We start from the raw sequence: 17,355 nt of genomic DNA on the forward strand, positions 1-17,355 counted from the left end.
GGAGACAGTCGTGCTCACTTTCACCACCATCAGAACATATCTTCAAAGCCATCAGCCCAAAGAAAAAAAAAGCGCCGCACCACCCTCGGGTGGGCTCGAAACTCCAACCTTTCGGTTAACAGCCGATCGCGCTAGCCAATTGCGCCACGGAGACAGTTCTGCTCCACTCTCACCACCATCAGAACATATCTTCAAAGCTATTAGCCCAAAGAAAAAAAAGTGCCGCACCACCGCCGGGTGGGCTCGAACATCCAAGTTTTCGGTTAAAAGCCGATCGCGCTAGCCAATTGCGCCACGGAGATAGTCCTGCTCCACTCTCACCACCATCAGAACATATATTCAAAGCTATCAGCGCAAAGAAAAAAGCAACACACCCCTCCCGGGAGGGCTCGAACCTCCAACTTTTCGGTAAACAGCCTATTGCGCTAGCCAATGGCGCCACGGAGACAGTCCTGCTCCACTCTCACCACCTTCAGACCATTTCTTCACAGCTATCAGCCCAAAGAAAAAAAGCGCCGCACCACCACCGGGTGGGCTCGAAACTCCAACCTTTCGGTTAACAGCCGAGCGCGCTAGCCAGTTGCGCCACGGAGACAGTCCTGCTCCACTCTTCCCACCATCGGAACATATCTTCAAAGCTATCAGCCCAAAGAAAAAAAAAGCGCCGCACCACCACTGGGTGGGCTCGAACCTCCGACCTTTCAGTTAACAGCCGATCGCGCTAGCCAATTGCGCCACAGAGACAGTCGTACTCCACTCTCACCACCGTCAGAACATATCTTCAAAGCCATCAGCGCAAAGAAAAAAGCAACACACCACTCCCGGGAGGGCTCGAAACTCCAACCTGTCGGTTAACAGCCGATCGCGCTAGCCAATTGCGCCACGGAGACAGTTCTACTCCACTCTCACCACCATCAGAACATATCTTCAAAGCTATCAGCCCAAAGAAAAAAAAGCGCCGCACCACCACCGGGTGGGCTCGAACCTCCAACCTTTCGGTTAAGAGCCGATGCCGCTAGCCATTTGGGCCACGGAGACAGTCGTGCTCCCCTCTCACCACCGTCAGAACATTTCTTCAGAGCTATCAGCCCAAAGAAAAAAAAGCGCCGTACCACCACCGGGTGTGCTCGAACCTCCAACCTTTCGGTTAAGAGCCGATGCCGCTAGCCATTTGCGCCACGAAGACACTCGTGCTCCACCCTCACCACCGTCAGAATATTTCTTCAGAGCTATCAGCCCAAAGAAAAAAATGCGCCGCACCACCACCAAGTGGGCTCGAACCTCCAACCTTTCGGTTAACAGCCGGTCGCGCTAGCTAATTGCGCCACGGAGACAATCCTGCTCCACTCTCGCCACCATCAGAACATAACTTCAAAGCTATCAGCCCAAAGAAAAGAAAGTGCCGCACCACCACCGGGTGGGCTCGAAACTCCAACCTTTCGGTTAACTGCCGATCGCGCTAGCCAATTGCGCCCCGGAGACAGTTCTGCTCCACTCTCACCACCATCAGAACATATCTTCAAAGCTATCAGCCCAAAGAAAAAAAAGCGCCGCACCACCGCCGGGTGGGCTCGAACATCCAAGTTTTCGGTTAAAAGCCGATCGCGCTAGCCCATTGCGCCACGGAGATAGTCCTGCTGCACTCTCACCACCATCAGAACATATCTTCAAAGCTATCAGCCCAAAGAAAAAAGCAACGCACCCCTCCCGGGAGGGCTCGAACCTCCAACTTTTCGGTTAACAGCCGATCGCGCTAGCCAATTGCGCCACGGAGACAGACCTGCTCCACTCTCACCACCGTCAGAACATTTCTTCAGAGCTATCAGCCCAAAGAAAAAAAAGCGCCGCACCACCACCGGGTTGGCTCGAACCTCCAACCTTTCCGTTAAAAGCCGACAGCGCTAGCCAATTGCTCCACGGTGACAGTCGTGCTCCACTGTCACCACCGTCAGAACATTTCTTCAAAGCTATCAGCCCAAAGAAATGAAAGCGCCGCACCACCACCGGGTGGGCTCGAACCTCCAACCTTTCGGTTAACAGCCGATCGCGCTAGCCAATTGCGCCACGGTGACAGTCGTGCTCCACTCTCTCCACCGTCAGAACATATCTTCAAAGCTATCGGCGCAAAGAAAAAAGCAACACACAACTCCGGGGAGGCTCGAAACCCCAACCTTTCGGTTAACAGCCGATCGCGCTAGCCAATTGAGCCACGGAGACAGTCCTGCTTCACTCTCACCACCAGTAGAACATATCGTCAAAGCTATCAGCCCAAAGAAAAAAAGCGCCGCACCACCACCGGGTGGGCTCGAACCTCCAACCTTTCGGTTAACAGCCGATTGCGCTAGCCAATTGTGCCACTGAGACAGTCGTGCTCCACTCTCACCACCATCAGAACATACCTTCAAAGCTATCAGCGCTAAGAAAAAAAAGCGCCACACCACCACCGGGTGGGCTCGAACCTCCAACTTTTCTGTTAACAGCCAATCGCGCTACCCGATTGCGGCACGGAGACAGTCCTACTCCACTCTCACCACCATCAGAACATATCCTCAAAGCTATCAGCCCACAGAAAAAAAAGCGCCCCACCACCATCGGGTGGCCTCGAACCTTTTGGCTAACAGCTGATCGCGCTAGCCAATTGCGCCAAGGAGACAGTCGTGCCCCACTTTCACCACCATCAGAACATATCTTCAAAGCTATCAGCGCAAAGAAACAAGCAACACACCACTTCCCGGGAGGGCTCGAAACTCAAACCTGTCGGTTAACAGGCGATCGCGCTAGTCAATTGCGCCACGGAGACAGTTCTGCTCCACTCTCACCACCATCAGAACATATCTACCAAGCTATCAGCCCAAAGAAAAAAGCAACACACCCCTCCCGGGAGGGCTCGAACCTCCAACTTTTCGGTTAACAGCCGATCGCGCTAGCCAATTGCGCCACGGAGACAGACCTGCTCCACTCTCACCACCGTCAGAACATTTCTTCAGAGCTATCAACCCAAAGAAAAAAAAGCGCCGCACCACCACCGGGTGGGCTCGAACCTCCAACCTTTCCGTTAAAAGCCGACAGCGCTAGCCAATTGCTCCACGGTGACAGTCGTGCTCCACTGTCACCACCGTCAGAACATTTCTTCAAAGCTATCAGCCCAAAGAAATAAAAGTGCCGCACCACCACCGGGTGGGCTCGAGCTCCCAACCGTTCGGTTAACAGCCGATCGCACTAGCCAATTGCGCCACGGAGACAGTCGTGCTCCACTCTCACCACCATCATAACATATCTTCAAAGCTATCAGCGCAAAGAAAAAAGCAACACACCCCTCCCGGGAGGGCCCGCAACTCGAACTTTTCGGTTAACAGCCGATCGCGCTAGCCAGTCGCGCCACGGAGACAGCCCTGCTCCACTCTCACCACCGTCAGAACATTTCTTCAGAGCTATCAGCCCAAAGAAAAAAAAGCGCCGCACCACCACCGGGTGGGCTCGAACCTCCAACCTTTCCGTTAACAGCCGATAGCGCTAGCCAATTGCCCCACGGTGACAGTCGTGCTCCACTGCCACCACCGTCAGAACATATCGTCAAAGCTATCAGCCCAAAGAAAAAAAAGCGCCGCACCACCACCGGGTGGGCTCGAACCTCCAACCTTTCGGTTAACAGCCGATTGCGCTAACCAATTGCGCCACGGAGACAGTCGTGCTCCACTCTCACCACCATCAGAACATATCTTCAAAGCTATCAGCGCAAAGAAAAAAAAGCGCCGCACCACCACCGGGTGGGCTCGAACCTCCAACTTTTCGGTTAACAGCCGATCGCGCTAGCCGATTGCGGCACGGAGACAGTCCTGCTCCACTCTCACCACCATCAGAACATATCTTCAAAGCTATCAGCCCACAGAAAAAAAAAGCGCCGCACCACCATCGGGTGGGCTCAAACCTCCAACCTTTCGGCTAACAGCTGATCGCGCTAGCCAATTGCGCCGCGGAAACAGTCGTACTCCACTTTCACCACCTTCAGAACATATCTTCAAAGCTATCAGCCCAAAGAAAAAAAAGCGCCGTACCACCACAAGGTGTGCTCGAACCTCCAACCTTTCGGTTAAGAGCCGATGCCGCTAGCCATTTGCGCCACGAAGACACTCGTGCTCCACTCTCACCACCGTCAAAACATTTCTTCAGAGCTATCAGCCGAAAGAAAAAAATGCACCGCACCACCACCAAGTGGGCTCGAACCTCCAACCTTTCGGTTAACAGCCGATCGCGCTAGCTAATTGCGCCACGGTGACAGTCGTGCTCCACTGCCACCACCGTCAGAACATATCGTCAAAGCTATCACCCCAAAGAAAAAAAAGCGCCGCACCACCACCGGGTGGGCTCGAACCTCCAACCTTTCGGTTAACAGCCGATCGCGCTAGCCAATTGCGCCACGGTGACAGTCGTGCTCCACTCTCACCACCGTCAGAACATTTCTTCAGAGCTATCAGCCCAAAGAAAAAAAAAGCGCCGCACCACCACCGGGTGGGCTCGAACCTCCAACATTTCCGTTAACAGCCGATAGCGCTAGCCAATTGCCCCACGGTGACAGTCGTGCTCCACTGCCACCACCGTCAGAACATATCGTCAAAGCTATCAGCCCAAAGAAAAAAAGCGCCGCACCACCACCGGGTGGGCTCGAAACTCCAACCTGTCGGTTAACAGCCGAGCGCGCTAGCCAGTTGCGCCACGGAGACAGTCCTGCTCTACTCTCCCCACCTACGGAACATATCTTCAAAGCTCTCAGCCCAAAGAAAAAAAAGCGCCGCACCACCACCGGGTGGGCTCGAACCTCCGACCTTTCGGTTAACAGCCGATCGCGCTAGCCAATTGCGCCACGGAGACAGTCGTGCTCCGCTCTCACCACCGTAAGAACATATCTTCAAAGCTATCAGCGCAAAGAAAAAATCAACACACAACTCCCAGGAGGGCTCGAAACCCCAACCTTTCGGTTAACAGCCGATCGCGCTAGCCAATTGCGCCAGGGAAACAGTCCTGCTCCACTCTCAGCACCAGTAGATCATATTGTCAAAGCTATCAGCCCAAAGAAAAAAAAGCGCCGCACCACCACCGGGTGGGCTCGAACCTCCAACCTTTCGGTTAACAGCCGATTGCGCTAGCCAATTGCGCCACGGAGACAGTCGTGCTCCACTCTCACCACCATCAGAACATATCTTCAAAGCTATCAGCGCAAAGAAAAAAAAGCGCCGCACCACCACCGGGTGGGCTCGAACCTCCAACTTTTCGGTTAACAGCCGATCGCGCTAGCCGATTGCGGCACGGAGACAGTCCGGCTCCACTCTCACCACCATCAGAACATATCTTCAAAGCTATCAGCCCACAGAAAAAAAAGCGCCGCACCACCATCGGGTGGGCTCAAACCTCCAACCTTTCGGCTTACAGCTGATCGCGCTAGCCAATTGCGCCGCGGAAACAGTCGTACTCCACTCTCACCACCTTCAGAACATATCTTCAAAGCTATCAGCTCAAAGAAAAAAAAGCGCCGTACCACCACCGGGTGTGCTCGAACCTCCAACCTTTCGGTTAAGAGCCGATGCCGCTAGCCATTTGCGCCACGAAGACACTCGTGCTCCACTCTCACCACCGTCAGAACATATCTTCAAAGCTATCAGCCCAAAGAAAAAAGCAACACACCCCTCCCGGGAGGGCTCGAACCTCCAACTTTTCGGTTAACAGCCGATCGCGCTAGCCAATTGCGCCACGGAGACAGACCTGCTCCACTCTCACCACCGTCAGAACATTTCTTCAGAGCTGTCAGCCCAAAGAAAAAAAAGCGCCGCACCACCACCGGGTGGGCTCGAACCTCCAACCTTTCCGTTAAAAGCCGACAGCGCTTGCCAATTGCTCCACGGTGACAGTCGTGCTCCACTGTCACCACCGTCAGAACATTTCTTCAAAGCTATCAGCCCAAAGAAATAAAAGCGCCGCACCACCACCGGGTGGGCTCGAACCTCCAACCTTTCGGTTAACAGCCGATCGCGCTAGCCAATTGCGCCACGGTGACAGTCGTGCTCCACTCTCACCACCGTCAGAACATATCTTCAAAGCTATCAGCGCAAAGAAAAAAGCAACACACAACTCCGGGGAGGCTCGAAACCCCAACCTTTCGGTTAACAGCCGATCGCGCTAGCCAATTGCGCCACGGAGACAGTCCTGCTTCACTCTCACCACCAGTAGAACATATCGTCAAAGCTATCAGCCCAAAGAAAAAAAGCGCCGCACCACCACCGGGTGGGCTCGAACCTCCAACCTTTCGGTTAACAGCCGATTGCTCTAGCCAATTGTGCCACTGAGACAGTCGTGCTCCACTCTCACCACCAACAGAACATACCTTCAAAGCTATCAGCGCTAAGAAAAAAAAGCGCCACACCACCACCGGGTGGGCTCGAACCTCCAACTTTTCGGTTAACAGCCAATCGCCCTACCCGATTGCGGCACGGAGACAGTCCTACTTCACTCTCACCACCATCAGAACATGTCCTCAAAGCTATCAGCCCACAGAAATAAAAGCGACGCACCACCATCGGGTGGCCTCGAACCTTTTGGCTAACAGCTGATCGCGCTAGCCAATTGCGCCAAGGAGACAGTCGTGCCCCACTTTCACCACCATCAGAACATATCTTCAAAGCTATCAGCGCAAAGAAACAAGCAACACACCACTTCCCGGGAGGGCTCGAAACTCAAACCTGTCGGTTAACAGGCGATCGCGCTAGTCAATTGCGCCACGGAGACAGTTCTGCTCCACTCTCACCACCATCAGAACATATCTACCAAGCTATCAGCCCAAAGAAAAAAGCAACACACCCCTCCCGGGAGGGCTCGAACCTCCAACTTTTCGGTTAACAGCCGATCGCGCTAGCCAATTGCGCCACGGAGACAGACCTGCTCCACTCTCACCACCGTCAGAACATTTCTTCAGAGCTATCAACCCAAAGAAAAAAAAGCGCCGCACCACCACCGGGTGGGCTCGAACCTCCAACCTTTCCGTTAAAAGCCGACAGCGCTAGCCAATTGCTCCACGGTGACAGTCGTGCTCCACTGTCACCACCGTCAGAACATTTCTTCAAAGCTATCAGCCCAAAGAAATAAAAGTGCCGCACCACCACCGGGTGGGCTCGAGCTCCCAACCGTTCGGTTAACAGCCGATCGCACTAGCCAATTGCGCCACGGAGACAGTCGTGCTCCACTCTCACCACCATCATAACATATCTTCAAAGCTATCAGCGCAAAGAAAAAAGCAACACACCCCTCCCGGGAGGGCCCGCAACTCGAACTTTTCGGTTAACAGCCGATCGCGCTAGCCAGTCGCGCCACGGAGACAGCCCTGCTCCACTCTCACCACCGTCAGAACATTTCTTCAGAGCTATCAGCCCAAAGAAAAAAAAGCGCCGCACCACCACCGGGTGGGCTCGAACCTCCAACCTTTCCGTTAACAGCCGATAGCGCTAGCCAATTGCCCCACGGTGACAGTCGTGCTCCACTGCCACCACCGTCAGAACATATTGTCAAAGCTATCAGCCCAAAGAAAAAAAAGCGCCGCACCACCACCGGGTGGGCTCGAACCTCCAACCTTTCGGTTAACAGCCGATTGCGCTAACCAATTGCGCCACGGAGACAGTCGTGCTCCACTCTCACCACCATCAGAACATATCTTCAAAGCTATCAGCGCAAAGAAAAAAAAGCGCCGCACCACCACCGGGTGGGCTCGAACCTCCAACTTTTCGGTTAACAGCCGATCGCGCTAGCCGATTGCGGCACGGAGACAGTCCTGCTCCACTCTCACCACCATCAGAACATATCTTCAAAGCTATCAGCCCACAGAAAAAAAAAGCGCCGCACCACCATCGGGTGGGCTCAAACCTCCAACCTTTCGGCTAACAGCTGATCGCGCTAGCCAATTGCGCCGCGGAAACAGTCGTACTCCACTTTCACCACCTTCAGAACATATCTTCAAAGCTATCAGCCCAAAGAAAAAAAAGCGCCGTACCACCACAAGGTGTGCTCGAACCTCCAACCTTTCGGTTAAGAGCCGATGCCGCTAGCCATTTGCGCCACGAAGACACTCGTGCTCCACTCTCACCACCGTCAAAACATTTCTTCAGAGCTATCAGCCGAAAGAAAAAAATGCACCGCACCACCACCAAGTGGGCTCGAACCTCCAACCTTTCGGTTAACAGCCGATCGCGCTAGCTAATTGCGCCACGGTGACAGTCGTGCTCCACTGCCACCACCGTCAGAACATATCGTCAAAGCTATCACCCCAAAGAAAAAAAAGCGCCGCACCACCACCGGGTGGGCTCGAACCTCCAACCTTTCGGTTAACAGCCGATCGCGCTAGCCAATTGCGCCACGGTGACAGTCGTGCTCCACTCTCACCACCGTCAGAACATTTCTTCAGAGCTATCAGCCCAAAGAAAAAAAAAGCGCCGCACCACCACCGGGTGGGCTCGAACCTCCAACATTTCCGTTAACAGCCGATAGCGCTAGCCAATTGCCCCACGGTGACAGTCGTGCTCCACTGCCACCACCGTCAGAACATATCGTCAAAGCTATCAGCCCAAAGAAAAAAAGCGCCGCACCACCACCGGGTGGGCTCGAAACTCCAACCTGTCGGTTAACAGCCGAGCGCGCTAGCCAGTTGCGCCACGGAGACAGTCCTGCTCTACTCTCCCCACCTACGGAACATATCTTCAAAGCTCTCAGCCCAAAGAAAAAAAAGCGCCGCACCACCACCGGGTGGGCTCGAACCTCCGACCTTTCGGTTAACAGCCGATCGCGCTAGCCAATTGCGCCACGGAGACAGTCGTGCTCCGCTCTCACCACCGTAAGAACATATCTTCAAAGCTATCAGCGCAAAGAAAAAATCAACACACAACTCCCAGGAGGGCTCGAAACCCCAACCTTTCGGTTAACAGCCGATCGCGCTAGCCAATTGCGCCAGGGAAACAGTCCTGCTCCACTCTCAGCACCAGTAGATCATATTGTCAAAGCTATCAGCCCAAAGAAAAAAAAGCGCCGCACCACCACCGGGTGGGCTCGAACCTCCAACCTTTCGGTTAACAGCCGATTGCGCTAGCCAATTGCGCCACGGAGACAGTCGTGCTCCACTCTCACCACCATCAGAACATATCTTCAAAGCTATCAGCGCAAAGAAAAAAAAGCGCCGCACCACCACCGGGTGGGCTCGAACCTCCAACTTTTCGGTTAACAGCCGATCGCGCTAGCCGATTGCGGCACGGAGACAGTCCGGCTCCACTCTCACCACCATCAGAACATATCTTCAAAGCTATCAGCCCACAGAAAAAAAAGCGCCGCACCACCATCGGGTGGGCTCAAACCTCCAACCTTTCGGCTTACAGCTGATCGCGCTAGCCAATTGCGCCGCGGAAACAGTCGTACTCCACTCTCACCACCTTCAGAACATATCTTCAAAGCTATCAGCTCAAAGAAAAAAAAGCGCCGTACCACCACCGGGTGTGCTCGAACCTCCAACCTTTCGGTTAAGAGCCGATGCCGCTAGCCATTTGCGCCACGAAGACACTCGTGCTCCACTCTCACCACCGTCAGAACATATCTTCAAAGCTATCAGCCCAAAGAAAAAAGCAACACACCCCTCCCGGGAGGGCTCGAACCTCCAACTTTTCGGTTAACAGCCGATCGCGCTAGCCAATTGCGCCACGGAGACAGACCTGCTCCACTCTCACCACCGTCAGAACATTTCTTCAGAGCTGTCAGCCCAAAGAAAAAAAAGCGCCGCACCACCACCGGGTGGGCTCGAACCTCCAACCTTTCCGTTAAAAGCCGACAGCGCTTGCCAATTGCTCCACGGTGACAGTCGTGCTCCACTGTCACCACCGTCAGAACATTTCTTCAAAGCTATCAGCCCAAAGAAATAAAAGCGCCGCACCACCACCGGGTGGGCTCGAACCTCCAACCTTTCGGTTAACAGCCGATCGCGCTAGCCAATTGCGCCACGGTGACAGTCGTGCTCCACTCTCACCACCGTCAGAACATATCTTCAAAGCTATCAGCGCAAAGAAAAAAGCAACACACAACTCCGGGGAGGCTCGAAACCCCAACCTTTCGGTTAACAGCCGATCGCGCTAGCCAATTGCGCCACGGAGACAGTCCTGCTTCACTCTCACCACCAGTAGAACATATCGTCAAAGCTATCAGCCCAAAGAAAAAAAGCGCCGCACCACCACCGGGTGGGCTCGAACCTCCAACCTTTCGGTTAACAGCCGATTGCTCTAGCCAATTGTGCCACTGAGACAGTCGTGCTCCACTCTCACCACCAACAGAACATACCTTCAAAGCTATCAGCGCTAAGAAAAAAAAGCGCCACACCACCACCGGGTGGGCTCGAACCTCCAACTTTTCGGTTAACAGCCAATCGCCCTACCCGATTGCGGCACGGAGACAGTCCTACTTCACTCTCACCACCATCAGAACATATCCTCAAAGCTATCAGCCCACAGAAATAAAAGCGACGCACCACCATCGGGTGGCCTCGAACCTTTTGGCTAACAGCTGATCGCGCTAGCCAATTGCGCCAAGGAGACAGTCGTGCCCCACTTTCACCACCATCAGAACATATCTTCAAAGCTATCAGCGCAAAGAAACAAGCAACACACCACTTCCCGGGAGGGCTCGAAACTCAAACCTGTCGGTTAACAGGCGATCGCGCTAGTCAATTGCGCCACGGAGACAGTTCTGCTCCACTCTCACCACCATCAGAACATATCTACCAAGCTATCAGCCCAAAGAAAAAAGCAACACACCCCTCCCGGGAGGGCTCGAACCTCCAACTTTTCGGTTAACAGCCGATCGCGCTAGCCAATTGCGCCACGGAGACAGACCTGCTCCACTCTCACCACCGTCAGAACATTTCTTCAGAGCTATCAACCCAAAGAAAAAAAAGCGCCGCACCACCACCGGGTGGGCTCGAACCTCCAACCTTTCCGTTAAAAGCCGACAGCGCTAGCCAATTGCTCCACGGTGACAGTCGTGCTCCACTGTCACCACCGTCAGAACATTTCTTCAAAGCTATCAGCCCAAAGAAATAAAAGTGCCGCACCACCACCGGGTGGGCTCGAGCTCCCAACCGTTCGGTTACCAGCCGATCGCACTAGCCAATTGCGCCACGGAGACAGTCGTGCTCCACTCTCACCACCATCATAACATATCTTCAAAGCTATCAGCGCAAAGAAAAAAGCAACACACCCCTCCCGGGAGGGCCCGCAACTCGAACTTTTCGGTTAACAGCCGATCGCGCTAGCCAGTCGCGCCACGGAGACAGCCCTGCTCCACTCTCACCACCGTCAGAACATTTCTTCAGAGCTATCAGCCCAAAGAAAAAAAAGCGCCGCACCACCACCGGGTGGGCTCGAACCTCCAACCTTTCCGTTAACAGCCGATAGCGCTAGCCAATTGCCCCACGGTGACAGTCGTGCTCCACTGCCACCACCGTCAGAACATATCGTCAAAGCTATCAGCCCAAAGAAAAAAAAGCGCCGCACCACCACCGGGTGGGCTCGAACCTCCAACCTTTCGGTTAACAGCCGATTGCGCTAACCAATTGCGCCACGGAGACAGTCGTGCTCCACTCTCACCACCATCAGAACATATCTTCAAAGCTATCAGCGCAAAGAAAAAAAAGCACCGCACCACCACCGGGTGGGCTCGAACCTCCAACTTTTCGGTTAACAGCCGATCGCGCTAGCCGATTGCGGCACGGAGACAGTCCTGCTCCACTCTCACCACCATCAGAACATATCTTCAAAGCTATCAGCCCACAGAAAAAAAAAGCGCCGCACCACCATCGGGTGGGCTCAAACCTCCAACCTTTCGGCTAACAGCTGATCGCGCTAGCCAATTGCGCCGCGGAAACAGTCGTACTCCACTTTCACCACCTTCAGAACATATCTTCAAAGCTATCAGCCCAAAGAAAAAAAAGCGCCGTACCACCACAAGGTGTGCTCGAACCTCCAACCTTTCGGTTAAGAGCCGATGCCGCTAGCCATTTGCGCCACGAAGACACTCGTGCTCCACTCTCACCACCGTCAAAACATTTCTTCAGAGCTATCAGCCGAAAGAAAAAAATGCACCGCACCACCACCAAGTGGGCTCGAACCTCCAACCTTTCGGTTAACAGCCGATCGCGCTAGCTAATTGCGCCACGGTGACAGTCGTGCTCCACTGCCACCACCGTCAGAACATATCGTCAAAGCTATCAGCCCAAAGAAAAAAAGCGCCGCACCACCACCGGGTGGGCTCGAAACTCCAACCTGTCGGTTAACAGCCGAGCGCGCTAGCCAGTTGCGCCACGGAGACAGTCCTGCTCTACTCTCCCCACCTACGGAACATATCTTCAAAGCTCTCAGCCCAAAGAAAAAAAAGCGCCGCACCACCACCGGGTGGGCTCGAACCTCCGACCTTTCGGTTAACAGCCGATCGCGCTAGCCAATTGCGCCACGGAGACAGTCGTGCTCCGCTCTCACCACCGTAAGAACATATCTTCAAAGCTATCAGCGCAAAGAAAAAATCAACACACAACTCCCAGGAGGGCTCGAAACCCCAACCTTTCGGTTAACAGCCGATCGCGCTAGCCAATTGCGCCAGGGAAACAGTCCTGCTCCACTCTCAGCACCAGTAGATCATATTGTCAAAGCTATCAGCCCAAAGAAAAAAAAGCGCCGCACCACCACCGGGTGGGCTCGAACCTCCAACCTTTCGGTTAACAGCCGATTGCGCTAGCCAATTGCGCCACGGAGACAGTCGTGCTCCACTCTCACCACCATCAGAACATATCTTCAAAGCTATCAGCGCGAAGAAAAAAAAGCGCCGCACCACCACCGGGTGGGCTCGAACCTCCAACTTTTCGGTTAACAGCCGATCGCGCTAGCCGATTGCGGCACGGAGACAGTCCGGCTCCACTCTCACCACCATCAGAACATATCTTCAAAGCTATCAGCCCACAGAAAAAAAAGCGCCGCACCACCATCGGGTGGGCTCAAACCTCCAACCTTTCGGCTTACAGCTGATCGCGCTAGCCAATTGCGCCGCGGAAACAGTCGTACTCCACTCTCACCACCTTCAGAACATATCTTCAAAGCTATCAGCTCAAAGAAAAAAAAGCGCCGTACCACCACCGGGTGTGCTCGAACCTCCAACCTTTCGGTTAAGAGCCGATGCCGCTAGCCATTTGCGCCACGAAGACACTCGTGCTCCACTCTCACCACCGTCAGAATATTTCTTCAGAGCTATCAGCCCAAAGAAAAAAATGCGCCGCACCACCACCAAGTGGGCTCGAACCTCGAACCTTTCGGTTAACAGCCGATCGCGCTAGCTAATTGCGCCACGGAGACAATCCTGCTCCACTCTCGCCACCATCAGAACATAACTTCAAAGCTATCAGCCCAAAGAAAAGAAAGCGCCGCACCACCACCGGGTGGGCTCGAAACTCTAACCTTTCGGTTAACAGCCAATCGCGCTAGCCAATTGCGCCCCGGAGACAGTTCTGCTCCACTCTCACCACCATCAGAACATATGTTCAAAGCTATCAGCCTAAAGAAAAAAAAGCGCCGCACCACCGCCGGGTGGGCTCGAACATCCAAGTTTTCGGTTAAAAGCCGATCGAACTAGCCCATTGCGCCACGGAGATAGTCCTGCTCCACTCTCACCACCATCAGAACATATCTTCAAAGCTATCAGCCCAAAGAAAAAAGCAACACACCCCTCCCGAGAGGGCTCGAATCTCCAACTTTTCGGTTAACAGCCGATCGCGCTAGCCAATTGCGCCACGGAGACAGACCTGCTCCACTCTCACCACCGTCAGAACATTTCTTCAGAGCTATCAACCCAAAGAAAAAAAAGCGCCGCATTACCACCGGGTGGGCTCGAACCTCCAACCTTTCCGTTAAAAGCCGACAGCGCTAGCCAATTGCTCCACGGTGACAGTCGTGCTCCACTGTCACCACCGTCAGAACATTTCTTCAAAGCTATCAGCCCAAAGAAATAAAAGTGCCGCACCACCACCAGGTGGGCTCGAGCCTCCAACCGTTCGGTTAACAGCCGATCGCACTAGCCAATTGCGCCACGAAGACAGTCGTGCTCCACTCTCACCACCATCAGAACATATCTTCAAAGCTATCAGCGCAAAGAAAAAAGCAACACACCCCTCCCGGGAGGGCCCGAAACTCCAACTTTTCGGTTAACAGCCGATCGCGCTAGCCAGTTGCGCCACGGAGACAGCCCTGCTCCACTGTCACCACCGTCAGAACATTTCTTCAAAGCTATCAGCCCAAAGAAATAAAAGTGCCGCACCACCACCGGGTGGGCTCGAGCCTCCAACCGTTCGGTTAACAGCCGATCGCACTAGCCAATTGCGCCACGGAGACAGTCGTGCTCCACTCTCACCACCATCAGAACATATCTTCAAAGCTATCAGCGCAAAGAAAAAAGCAACACACCCCTCCCGGGAGGGCCCGAAACTCCAACTTTTTGGTTAACAGCCGATCGCGCTAGCCAGTTGCGCCACGGAGACAGCCCTGCTCCACTCTCACCACCGTCAGAACATTTCTTCAGAGCTATCAGCCCAAAGAAAAAAAAGCGCCGCACCACCACCGGGTGGGCTCGAACCTCCAACCTTTCCGTTAACAGCCGATAGCGCTAGCCAATTGCCCCACGGTGACAGTCGTGCTCCACTGCCACCACCGTCAGAACATATCGTCAAAGCTATCAGCCCAAAGAAAAAAAAGCGCCGCACCACCACCGGGTGGGCTCGAACCTCCAACCTTTCGGTTAACAGCCGATTGCGCTAACCAATTGCGCCACGGAGACAGTCGTGCTCCACTCTCACCACCATCAGAACATATCTTCAAAGCTATCAGCGCAAAGAAAAAAAAGCGCCGCACCACCACCGGGTGTGCTCGAACCTCCAACCTTTCGGTTAAGAGCCGATGCCGCTAGCCATTTGCGCCACGAAGACACTCGTGCTCCACTTTCACCACCGTCAAAACATTTCTTCAGAGCTATCAGCCCAAAGAAAAAAATGCGCCGCACCACCACCAAGTGGGCTCGAACCTCCAACCTTTCGGTTAACAGCCGATCGCGCTAGCTAATTGCGCCATGGAGACAATCCTGCTCCACTCTCGCCACCATCAGAACATAACTTCAAAGCTATCAGCCCAAAGAAAAGAAAGCGCCGCACCACCACCGGGTGGGCTCGAAACTCCAACCTTTCGGTTAACAGCCGATCGCGCTAGCCAATTGCGCCCCGGAGACAGTTCTGCTCCACTCTCACCACCATCAGAACATATCTTCAAAGCTATCAGCCCAAAAAAAAGCGCCGCACCACCGCCGGGTGGGCTCGAACATCCAAGTTTTCGGTTAAAAGCCGATCGCGCTAGCCAATTGCGCCACGGTGACAGTCGTGCTCCACTCTCACCACCGTCAGAACATTTCTTCAGAGCTATCAGCCCAAAGAAAAAAAAGCGCCGCACCACCACCGGGTGGGCTCGAACCTCCAACATTTCCGTTAACAGCCGATAGCGCTAGCCAATGGCCCCACGGTGACAGTCGTGCTCCACTGCCACCACCGTCAGAACATATCGTCAAAGCTATCAGCCCAAAGAAAAAAAGCGCCGCACCACCACCGGGTGGGCTCGAAACTCCAACCTTTCGGTTAACAGCCGATTGCGCTAGCCGATTGCGGCACGGAGACAGTCCGGCTCCACTCTCAGCACCAGTAGATCATATCGTCAAAGCTATCAGCCCAAAGAAAAAAAAGCGCCGCACCACCACCGGGTGGGCTGGAACCTCCAACCTTTCGGTTAACAGCCGATTGCGCTAGCCGATTGCGGCACGGAGACAGTCCGGCTCCACTCTCACCCCCATCAGAACATATCTTCAAAGCTATCAGCCCACAGAAAAAAAAGCGCCGCACCACCCTCGGATGGGCTCAAACCTCCAACCTTTCGGCTTACAGCTGATCGCGCTAGCCAATTGCGCCGCGGAAACAGTCGTACTCCACTCTCACCACCTTCAGAACATATCTTCAAAGCTATCAGCCCAAAGAAAAAAAAGCGCCGTACCACCACCGGGTGTGCTCGAACCTCCAACCTTTCGGTTAAGAGCCGATGCCGCTAGCCATTTGCTCCACGGTGACAGTCGTGCTCCACTGTCACCACCGTCAGAACATTTCTTCAAAGCTATCAGCCCAAAGAAATAAAAGTGCCGCACCACCACCGGGTGGGCTCGAGCCTCCAACCGTTCGGTTAACAGCCGATCGCACTAGCCAATTGCGCCACGGAGACAGTCGTGCTCCACTCTCACCACCATCAGAACATATCTTCAAAGCTATCAGCGCAAAGAAAAAAGCAACACACCCCTCCCGGGAGGGCCCGAAACTCCAACTTTTCGATTAACAGCCGATCGCGCTAGCCAGTTGCGCCACGGAGACAGCCCTGCTCCACTCTCACCACCGTCAGAACATTTCTTCAGAGCTATCAGCCCAAAGAAAAAAAAGCGCCGCGCCACCACCGGGTGGGCTCAAACCTCCAACCTTTCCGTTAACAGCCGATAGCGCTAGCCAATTGCCCCACGGTGACAGTCGTGCTCCACTGCCACCACCGTCAGAACATATCGTCAAAGCTATCAGCCCAAAGAAAAAAAAGCGCCGCACCACCACCGGGTGGGCTCGAACCTCCAACCTTTCGGTTAACAGCCGATTGCGCTAACCAATTGCGCCACGGAGACAGTCGTGCTCCACTCTCACCACCATCAGAACATATCTTCAAAGCTATCAGCGCAAAGAAAAAAATCAACACACAACTCCCGGGAGGGCTCGAAACCCCAACCTTTCGGTTAACAGCCGATCGCGCTAGCCAATTGCGCCACGGAGACAGTCCTGCTCCACTCTCAGCACCAGTAGATCATATCGTCAAAGCTATCAGCCCAAAGAAAAAAAAGCGCCGCACCACCGCCGGGTGGGCTCGAACATCCAAGTTTTCGGTTAAAAGCCGATCGCGCTAGCCCATTGCGCCACGGAGATAGTCCTGCTCCACTCTCACCACCATCAGAACATATCTTCAAAGCTATCAGCCCAAAGAAAAAAGCAACACACCCCTCCCGGGAGGTCTCGAACCTCCAACTTTTCGGTTAACAGCCGATCGCGCTAGCCAATTGCGCCACGGAGACAGTCGTGCTCCACTCTCACCACCATCAGAACATATCTTCAAAGCTATCAGCGCAAAGAAAAAAAAAGCGCCACACCACCACCGGGTGGGCTGGAACCTCCAACTTTTCGGT

The sequence above is a fragment of the Rhipicephalus microplus genome, unplaced genomic scaffold (assembly GCF_043290135.1).
Source record: "Rhipicephalus microplus isolate Deutch F79 unplaced genomic scaffold, USDA_Rmic scaffold_38, whole genome shotgun sequence".
Classification (NCBI taxonomy): Eukaryota; Metazoa; Arthropoda; class Arachnida; order Ixodida; family Ixodidae; genus Rhipicephalus; species Rhipicephalus microplus.